This window comes from Macaca thibetana, chromosome 5 (genome assembly GCF_024542745.1).
Source record: "Macaca thibetana thibetana isolate TM-01 chromosome 5, ASM2454274v1, whole genome shotgun sequence".
NCBI classification, from domain to species: Eukaryota; Metazoa; Chordata; class Mammalia; order Primates; family Cercopithecidae; genus Macaca; species Macaca thibetana.
Genome location: NC_065582.1, coordinates 123875339 through 123887012, shown reverse-complemented (window position 1 = coordinate 123887012; position 11674 = coordinate 123875339).

Here is an 11674-nt window from a genome sequence, read left to right as displayed (position 1 = left end):
TAAAGGCAAGAAACAACAGGTGCTGGAGAGGATGTGGAGAAATAGGAACACTTTTACACTGTAAACTAGTTCAACCATTGTGGAAGACAGTGTGACGATTCCTAAAGGATCTAGAACTAGAAATACCATTAGACCCAGCCATCCCATTACTGGGTACATACCCAAAGAATTATAAATCATACTGCTATAAACACACATGCACATGTATGTTTATTGTGGCACTATTCACAATAGCAAAGACTTGGAACCAACCCAAATGTCCATTAATGATAGACTGGATTAAGAAAATGTGGCACATATACACCATGGAATACTATGCAGCCATAAAAAAAAGGATGAGTTCATGTCCTTTGTAGGGACATGGATGCAGCTGGAAACCATTATTCTCAGCGAACTATTGCAAGGACAAAAAAACCAAACACTGCGTGTTCTCACTCATAGGTGGGAAGTGAACAATAAGAATGCTTGGACCCAGGAAGGGAAACGTCACACACCAGGGTCTGTCATGGGGTGGGGGAACAGGGGAGGGATAGTATTAGGAGATATACCTAATATAAACAACGAGTTAATGGGTACAGCACACTGACATGGCACATGTATAAATATGTAACAAACCTACACGTTGTGCACATGTACCCTAGAACTTAAAGTATAATAAATGAAAAAAAGGAAAGAAAAACAATCTAAAAAATAAAACAATAACAAATAGTGAAGTCATCTTGCAGAGCTGCCAGGGCTGTTCGCTTATTCAACCCATGGTAACCATTTATTCTAGAGGCAAGGCAGAATTGCTGGCCACTGGTGGGAAAATGTTAATGTCTGCTGACATTTTATTTCATATATTACACATATACATGATGCATAATTTTATAATACTCTCTGATATAGTGGTATTATGTATTATGCCATCTAGATGTATTTCACCTGTTTCACAACTCTTTTACTAGTGGTAATTGGTTAGTAATGTTAGTATTTCTTCGTACTGGTGTAAGTTTTTGTGTTTTGATTTTAGCTGATTAGAGTCACTATGGGCATTATGTGAAAAATGGGAGAGAGTTATAATGTGGCACCATTTTTAACAACAATCCAGTATTTAATGTGATTTTATTAACCACTGAAATTCTTAACCAGTTCAGTAAAAACGAGAAGCTTAAAACCTTTAAAAAATTTTTAAATGAAATAATATAAAGCATCTTCTGTGACCACAATGGAATGAAACTAGAGCTTAATAATAACAGAAACTTTAGGAACTATACAAATATATATAAATCAAACAATATGCTCCTGCTCCTGAATGACTAGTGGGTCAATGAAGAAATTAAGAAGATAATCGAAGAATTTCTTGAAACAACTGATAATGGAAACATGACATACCAAAACCTACAGGATACAGCAAAAGCAATACTAAGAACGAAGCTTATATCTATTAGTGCCTACATCAAAAAATAAAATAAATTAAATAAACAATCTAAGGATGTGTCTGGAAGAACTACAAAAGTAGGAGCAAAGCAAACCCAAAATTAATAGAAGAAAAAACATAAAGATCAGAACAGCAAGAAATGAAATTGAAATAAAAAAATAGAAAAGATCAATGAAACAAAATGTTGTTTTTTTGAAAAGTTAAACAAATTGATGAACCTTTAGCCAGACTAAGAAAAAATGAGAGAAGATCCAAACAATAAAATCAGAAATGAAAAAGGAAACATTACAACTAATACCACGGAAATTTAAAGGATTATAAGTGACTACTATGAGCAACTATGTTTCAATAAATTGGAAAACCTAGAAAAAAAATGAGCAAATTCCTAGACACATACAACCTACCAAGATTAAGCCAGGAAGAACCCCAAAACCTGAAAAAACCCATAATAAGTAATAAGATCAAAGCCATATTTAAAAAGTCTCCCAGTAAAGAAAAGCCCCTGACCTGATAGCTTCACTGCTTAATTCTACCACACATATAAACCACTAATACCAATCCTATTCAAACTATCAAATAAATAGAGTAGGAGAGAATACTTCAAAAATCATTCTATGAGGCCAGTGTTTTCCTGATACCAAAACCAAAGACACATCAAAAAAAGAAAACTACTGGTCAATATTTCTGATGAAGATTGATGCAAAAATCCTCAACAAAATATTAGCAAACAGAATTTAACATATATTAGAAAGATCATTCATCAGGACCAAGTGGGATTTATCCCTAGGACATGAGAATGGTTCAACATATGCAAATCAATCAATGTGATACAAATCAACCAATACAAATCAATGTATTTGTATTGATTTGTACTGATTGTATCAATCAATCATATCAACATAATGAAGGGTAAAAAACCTTACGATTATCTCAATTGATTCAAAAAAGCATTTGATAAAAATTTAACATCTCTTCATGATAAAAACCCTCAAATAACTGGGTATAGTAAGAACATACTTCAACATAATAAAAGCCATATATGACAGATCTACAACTAGTATCATACTGAATGGGGAAAAACTGAAAATCTTCCCTCTAAAAACTGGAACATGACAAGGATGCCCACTTTCACCACTGTTATTCAACATAGTACTGGAAGTCCTAGCAAGGCAATCAAACCAGAGAAAAAATTAAAGGGCATTCAAATTGGAATAGAAGAAGTCAAGTTATTCTTATTTGCAAATAATATGCTCTTATATTTGGAAAAACCTAAAAGACTCCACCAAAAGACTATTAGAACTGATAAACAAATTCAGTAAAGTTGCAGGATAGAAAAATCAGCACACAAAAATTAGTAGCATTTCTATATGCCAATAGTGAACTGTCTGAAAAAGAAATTTAAAATTCCATTTACCATAGCCACAAATAAAATTAAAACCTAGGAATTCACTTAATCAAAGAAGTGAAAGATCTCTATAACAAAAATTATAAAGCACTGATGAAAGAAATTGAAGAGGACACCAAAAAACAGAAAAGTAGTCCATGTTTATGAATTGGAAGAATCAATGTTGTTAAAATGTCCATACTACCCAGAGCAATCTACAGATTTAATGCAATCTCTATCAAAATATCAATGACATTCTTTGCAGAAATAGAAAACACAATACCAAAATTTATATGGAACCACAAAAGACTGAGAATAGCCAAAGCTATCCTAAGCAAAAATAACTAAACTGAAGAAATCACATTACATGACTTAAAATTATATGACAGAGCTATTTTAACCAAAACAGCATGGTACTGCCATAAAAAAAACAGCCACATAGAGCAATGGAACAGAATAAAGAACCCAGAAACAAATATACACACCAACAGTGAACTCATTGTCGACAAAGTTCCCCAAAACCTACACTGGGGAAAAGACAGTCTCTTCAGTAAATAGTGTGGGAAAACTGGATATCCATATGCAGAAGAATGAAACTAGACCCCTATCTCTTGCCATATACAAAAATCAATTCAAAATAGAGACTTAAATCTAAGACCTCAAACTATGAAACTGCTATAAGAAAACATTGGGGAAAATCTCCAAGATATTGGTCTGGGCAAAAGTTTCTTGAGCAACACCCCACAAACAGAGGCAACCAAAGAAAAATGGACAAATTGGATCACATCAAGTTGAAAACCTTCTGTACAGCAAAGAAAACAATCAACAAAATGAATAGAAAGCCTACAGAATGAGAGAAAATATTTGCAAACTATTCATCTGACAAGGAATTACTAACCAGAATATATAAGGAACTCAAACAACTCTATAGGAAAAAAAAATCTAGTAATTTGATCAAAAATGGGCAAAAGATTTGAATAGACATTTTTCAAAAGGTGACACAAAAATGGCAAACAGGCATATGCTCAACATCACTGATCATCAGAGAAATGTAAATCAAAATTACAATGAGATATTTCATCCCAGTTAAAATGGCTTATATCCAAATGACAGGTGACAACAAATGCTGGCAAGAATGTGGAGAAAAGGTAACCCTTGTACACTGTTGGTGAGAATGTAGATTAGTACAACCACTATGAAGAACAGCTTGGAGGTTCCTCAAAAACCTAAAAATAGAGCTAATATATGATCCAGCAATCCCACTTCTGGGTATATATTCAAATGAGAGGAAATCAGTATATCAAAAAGGTACCTGTACTACCATGTTTACCACAACCCTCTTCACAATAGCCAAGATTTGGAAGCAACTTAAGTGTCCATCAACAGATGAATGGATAAAGATAATGTGGGAGAAGGGGCCAAGATGTCCAAATAGAAAGAGCTCTGATCTGCTGCTCCCAGAGAGACCAACAGAGAAGGCAGGTGATTTCTGCATTTCCAACTGATGTACCCAGCTCATCTTACTGGAACTGTTTAGGCAGTGGGTGAGATCCATAGAGAGAGACAGCAGAAGCAGGGTGGAGCATCACCTCACCAGGGAAGTTCAGGGAGTCAGGGGACCTCCCTCCCCCAGCCAAAGGAAGTAGTGAGAGACTGTACTACCTGCCCAGGGTACTATGCTTTTCCCACGGATTTTTGCAATCTCTGTGGATCAGGCGATTCTCTCATGAACTAGACCACCAGGGCCCTGGGTTTCAAGAACAAAACTGGGCAGCTGTTTGGGCAGGCACTGAGTTACTGGAGTTTTTTCATACTCCAGCAGCATCTGGAACTCCAGTGAGACAGGAGAATCATCCACTCCCCTGGAAAAAGGGCTGAAGCCAGGGAGCCAAGCAGTCTTGCTCAGCAGGTCCCATTCCCACAGAGCCCAAAAAGCTAAGAACCACTGGCTTAAAATTCTCACTGCCAGCACAGCAGTCTGGAGTCAGCCTGGGGTGATGGAGTTTGGTGGGGGGAGGGATGACCACCATTACTGTTGCTTTAGTAGGTGGTTTTCCCCTGACAGTGCTAAGGAGAGTGGGAGGTTTGTACTGGATGGAATTTACCATGGCACAGCAAAGCAGCTGTGGCCAGATTGCTTCTCTAGATTCCTCCTCACTGGGCAGGGAATCTCTGCAGGAAATCCAGCAGCTCCTAGCTTACAGATAAAACTCTTATCTCCCTGGGAAAGGGCAACTGTGGGGAGGGGCAACTGCAGTTTCAAGTTCAGCAGACTTAATCTTTCCTACCTGCCTGCTTTGAAGAGAGAAGCTGATCCTGACAAGGGGGATGCTCCCAGAACAGCACATGAGCTCTGCTAAAGGACAGACTGCCTCCTCAAGCAGGTCCCTGACTCCAGGGCCTCCTGACTGGGAGAGACCTCCTAACAGGGGTCAAGAGACACCTCCTACAGGAGAGCTCTGACTGGCATCAGGCTGGTGACCCTCTGGGATGAAGCTTCCCGAGGAAGGAGCAGGCAGCAATCTTTGCTGTTCTGCAGTCTCCACTGGTGATAACTAGGCAAACAGGGTCTGGAGTGGACCTCCAGCCAACTGCAACAAACCTGCAGAAGGGAAGGCTGACTGTTAGAAGAAAAACTAACAAACAGAAAGCAACAACAACAACATCAACAAAAAAGACCCCCCCTCCCCAAAAAAAAAACCCTATCCAAAGGTCATCGGCCTCAAAGATCAAAGGTAGGTAAATCCACAAAGGTGAGAGAAAACCAGCACAAAAACTCTGAAAATTCCAAAATCCAGAATGCCTCTTCACTTCCAAATGATTGCAATGCCTCTCCTGCAGGGGCACAGAACTAGACAAAGGGTGAGATGGATGAATTGACAGAAGTAGGCTTCAGAAGGTGGGTAATAACAAACTCCACTGAGCTAAAGGAGCATGTTTAGCCGAATGCAAAGAAGCTAAGAACTTAGATAAAAGGTTACAGGAGCTGCTAACTAGAATAACCAATTTAGAGAGGAATATAAATGACCTGATAGAGCTGAAAAACACAGCACAAGAACTTTGGGAAGCATACACAAGTATCAATAGCCAAATCAATCAAGCAGAAGAAAGGATATCAGAGCTTGAAGACCACCTTGCTGAAATAAAGTATGCAGACAAGATTAGAGAAGAAACAATAAAAAGCAATGAATAAAGCCTCCCAGAAATATGCAACTACATAAAAAGACTGAACCTATGATTAAATGGAGTACCTGAAAGAGACAGGAAGAATGAAACCAAGTTGGAAAACACACTTCAGGATATCATCCAGGAGAAGTTCCCCAATGTAGCAAGACAGGCCAACATTCATATTCAGGAAATACAGAGAATGTCACTAGACACTACACAAGAAGATCAACTCCAAGACACATAATCATCAAATTCTCCAAGGTCGAAATGAAGCAAAAAAGGGAATGTTGAATATTGGCCCCCCTCTCTTCTGGCTTGTAGGGTTTCTGCTGAGAGATCCACTGTTAGTTTGATGGGCTTCCCTTTGTAGGTGTCCTGACCTCTCTCTCTTTCTGCAGGGAAGCCCATCAGACTAACAGTGGATCTCTCAGCAGAAACCCTACAAGCCAGAAGAGAGTGGGGGCCAATATTCAACATTCATAAAGAAAACGATTTTCAACCCAGAATTTCATATCCAGCCAAACTAAGCTTCATAAGTGAAGGAGAAATAAAATCCTTTACAGACAATCAAATACTGAGAGATTTTGTCACCACCAGGCCTGTCTTACAAGAGCTCCTGAAGGAAGCACTAAACATGGAAAGGAACAACCAGTACCAGTCACTGCAAAAACATGCCAAATTGTAAAGACCATCAATGCTAGGAAGAAACTGCATCAAATAATGGGCAAAATAACCAGCTAACATCATAACAGGATCAAACTCACACATAACAATATTAACCTTGAATATAAATGGGCTAAATGCCCCAATTAAAAGACACAGACTGGCAAATTGGATAGAGTCAAGACCCAACAGTGTGCTGTATTCAGGAGACCCATCTCACATGCAAAGACAAAAATAGGCTCAAATAAAGGATGGAGGAAAATTTACCAAACAAATGGAAAGAAAAAAAAAAAAAAAAAAAAGCAGAGGTTGCAATCCTAGTCCCTGATAAAACAGACTTTTTTTTTTTTTTTTTTTTTTTTTTTTTTTTTTGAGATGGAATCTCACTCTGTTGCCCAGGCTGGAGTGTAATGGCACAATTTAGGCTCACTGCAACCTCCATCTCCTGGGTTCAAGCAATTCTCCTGCCTCAGCCTCTCAAGTAGCTGGGATTACAGGTGCCCACCACCATGCCTGGCTAATTTTTGTATTTTTAGTGGAGACAGAGTTTCATTATTTTGGATAGGCTGCTCTTGAACTCCTGACCTCGAGTGATCCACCTGCCTCAGCCTCCCAAAGTGCTGGGATTACAGGCATGAGCCACCATGCCTGGCCTAAAACAGACTTCAAACCAAAAAAAGATTTAAAAAAAAAAAAAAAAAAAAAAAAAAAAAAAAACGGACAAAGAAGGTCATTACATTGTGGTAAAGGGATCAATGCAACAAGAAGAGATAAATATCCTAAATATATATGCACCCATTACAGGAGCACCCAGATTCATAAAACAAGTTCTTAGAGACCTATAGAGAGACTTATACTACCACATCATAATAGTGTGAGACTTTAACACCCCACTGTCAATATTAGACACATCAATGAGAGAGAAAATTAACAAGGATATTCAGGACTTGAACTCAGCTCTGGATCAAGTGGACCTAATAGACATCTGCAGAACTTTCCCACCCAAATCAAGAGACTATACATTCTTCTCAGTACCATATGGCACTTATTCTAAAATTGACCACATAGTTGAAAGCAAAACACTCCTCAGCAAATGCAAAAAACTGAAATCATAACAGTCTCTCAGACCACAGTGCAATCAAATTAGAACTCAGGATTAAGAAACTCACTCAAAACCTTACAACTACATGACAATTGAACAACCTGTTCCTGAATGACTCCTGGTAAAAAATGAAATTAGGGCAGAAATAAATAAGTTCCTTCAAACCAATAAGAACAAAGAGACCACATATGCAAATCTCTGGAACATGGATAAAGCAGCGTTAAGAGGGAAATCTATAGCATTAAATGCCCACATCAGAAAACTAGAAACATGTCAAATCAACACACTAACATAACAATTAAAAGAGCTAGAGAAGCAAGAGCAAATGAATCCAAAAGCTCCTGGTAGACAAGAAAAAACTAACATCAGAGCAAAACTGAAGGAGACAGAGACACAAAAAACCCTGCAAAAAATCAGTGAATCCAGGAGCTAGTTTTTGAAAAAAAATGATGAAATTGATAGACTGGTAGCTAGACTAACTAAGAAGAAAAGATAGAAGAGACAAATAGACGCAATAAAAAATGATAAAGGGGATATCATCACTAACCTCACAGAAATACAAACTACCATCAGAGAATACTATAAGCACCTCTATGCAAATAAACTAGAAAATCTAGAAGAAATAAATAAATTCCTGGACATATGCACCCTCACAAGACTAAACCAGGAAGAAATCGAATCCCTGAATAGACCAATAACAAGTTATGAAATTGAGGCAGCAATTAATAGTCTACCAACCAAAAATAAGCCCAGGACCAGATGGATTTACAACCAAATTCTACCAGAGGTACAAAGAGGAGCTGGTACCATTCCTTCTGAAACTATTTCAAACAATTGAAGAGGAGGGACTCCTCCCTAACTTTTTTTATGAGGCCAGCATCATCCTGATACCAAAACCTGACAGAGACACAACAAAGAAAGAAAACTTCAGGCAAATATCCTGGATAAACATCGAGGCAAAAATCTTCAATAAAATACTGGCAAACCAATTCCAGCAGCACATCAAAAATCTTATCCACCATGATCAAGTCAGCTTCATCCGTGGGATGCAAGCCTGTTTCCATACACACAAATCAACAAAAGTAATCCATCACATAAACAGAACCAATGACAAGCACCACATTATCATCTGAATAATTGCAGAAAAGGTCTTGGATAAAATTCAACATCCTCCATGTTAAAAACTCTCAATAAACTAGGTATTGATGAAACGTATCTCAAAATAATAAGAGCTATTTATGACAAACCCATAGCCAATATCATACCGAATGGGCAAAAGCTGGAAGCATTCCCTTTGAAAACCCGCACAAGACAAGAATTCCCTCTCTCACCACTTCTATTCAACTTAGTGTTGCAAGTTCTGACCAGGGCAATCAGGCAAAAGAAAGAAATAAAGGGAATTCAAATAGGAAATGAGGAAGTCAAATTGTCTCTGTTTGCAGATAACATAAATTTATATTAGGAAACCCCATCATCTCAGCCCAAAATCTCCTTAAGCTGATAAGCAATTTCAGCAAAGTCTCAGGATACAAAGTCAACGTGCAAAAATCACAAGCATTCCTTTACAACAATAGACAAGCAGAGAGCCAAATCATGAATGAACTCCCATTCACAATTGCTATAAATTTAATAAAATACCTAGGAATCCAACTTACAAGGGATGTGAAGGACCTCTTTAAGGAGAACTACAAACCACTGCTCTCAAGGAAATAAGAGAGGACACAAACAAGTGGAAAAACATTCCATCCTCATGGATAGGAAGAATCAATATCATGAAAATGGCCTTACTGCCCAAGGTAATTTATAGATTCAATGCTATTCCCATCAAGCTACCATTGACATTCTTCATAGAATTAGAAAAATCTACTTTAAATTTCACATGGAACTAAAAAGAGCCTGTATAGTCAAGACAATCCTAAGCAAAAGAACAAAGCTGGAGGCATCACACTACCTAACTTCAAATTATACTACAAGGCTACAGTAACCAAAACAGCATGGCAGTGATATCAAAACAGACATATAGACCAATGGAATAGAATATAGATCTCAGAAATAACAGCACACATCTAAAACCATCTAATCTTTGACAAACTGAGGGAAAAAAAAGTAATGGGGAAAAGATTCCCTATTTAATAAATGGTGTTGGGAAAATTGGCTAGCCATATGCAGAAAACCTAAACTGGACCCCATCCTTACACCTGATACAAAAATTAACTCAAGATAGATTAAAGACTTAAATGTAAAACGCAAAACCACAAAAACCCTAGAAGAAAACCTAGGCCATACCATTCAGAACATAGGCATGGACAAAGACTTCATGACTAAAACACCAAAAGCAAATGCAACATAAACCAAAAATGACAAATGGGATCTAATTAAACTGAAGAGCTTCTGTACAGCAAAATAGTCATCAGAGTGAACAGGCAACCTATAGAATGGGAGAAAAAATTTGCAATCTACCCATCTGACAAAGGGCTAATATACAGAATCTACAGGGAAGTTAAATGAATTTGCAAGAAAAAAACAAACGACCCCATCAAAAAGTGGACAAAGGATATGAACAGACACTTCTCAAAAGAAGATATTTATTTGGCCAACAAACATATGAAAAAAAAACCACACACGATGAGATACTACCTCACACCAGTCAGAATGGCAATCATTAAAAAGTCAAGAAACAATAGATGCTGGAGAGGATGTGGAGAAATAGGAACACTTTTACACACTGTTGGTGGGAATGTAAATTAGTTCAACCATTGGGAAGACAATGTGACAATTCCTCAAGGATCCAGAACCAGAAATACCATTGACCCAACAATCCCATTACTGGGTATATACCCAAGAAAATATAAACTATTCTACTATAAAGACACATTCACATGTATATTTATTGAAGCACTATTTATAATAGCAAAGACATGGAACCACCAAAATGCCCATCAATGACCGACTGGATAAAGAAAATGTGGTACATAGACACCATGGAATATTATTCAGCCATTAAAAAGAATGAGTTCATGTCCTTTGCAGAGACATGGATGAAGCTGGAAACTATCATTCTCAGCACTCTTACACAGGAACGAAAAACCAAACACTGCATGTTCTCACTCATAAACAGGAGCTGAACAATGAGAACACATGCACACAGGGAGGGGCCTGTCGGAAGGTTAGGAACAAAGGGTGGGAGAGCATTAGGGCAAATACCTAATGCATATGAGGCTTAAACCTAGATGACCGGTTGATAGGCACAGCAAATCATCGTGGCACATGTATACCTATGTAATGAACCTGCACATTCTGCACATGTATCCTGGGACTTAAAGTAAAATAAAATAAAATTTTTTTAAAAAGAAAATATGGTACATATACACAGTGCTATGGTATTCTGCCGTTAAAAAAAGGATAATACCTTGTCATTTGCAACAACATGGAAAACTGGAGACCCTATGTTAAATGAAATAAGTCAGACACAGAAAGACAAACACTGCATGTTTTCACTTATTTGTGGGGTCTAAAACATCAAAACACTTGAACTTATGGACATAGAGAATAGAAGAATGGTTTGCCAGAGGCTGGGAATGGTAGTGAGGGGTTGGCAGCGGGCTGGGAAAGGTTAATGGGTACAAAAAGTAGAAAGAATGAATAAGACCTGCTATTTGATAGCACGGCAGTGTGACTATAATAATAGCCAATAATAACTTAATTGTGCATTTCAAGATACCTAAGTGTGTAATTAGATTGTTTGTAACACAAAGGAGAAATTCTTGAAGGGATGGATACTCCATTCTTCATGATGTGATGATTTCACAATGCATGCCTGTATCAAAACATCTCATATTTACCATAAACATATACACCTACTATGTATGCAAAATTTTTAAAAATTAAAAGAAAAAATATCTAACTACAACCCATTCTTAGCTATTCTAATAGCTTA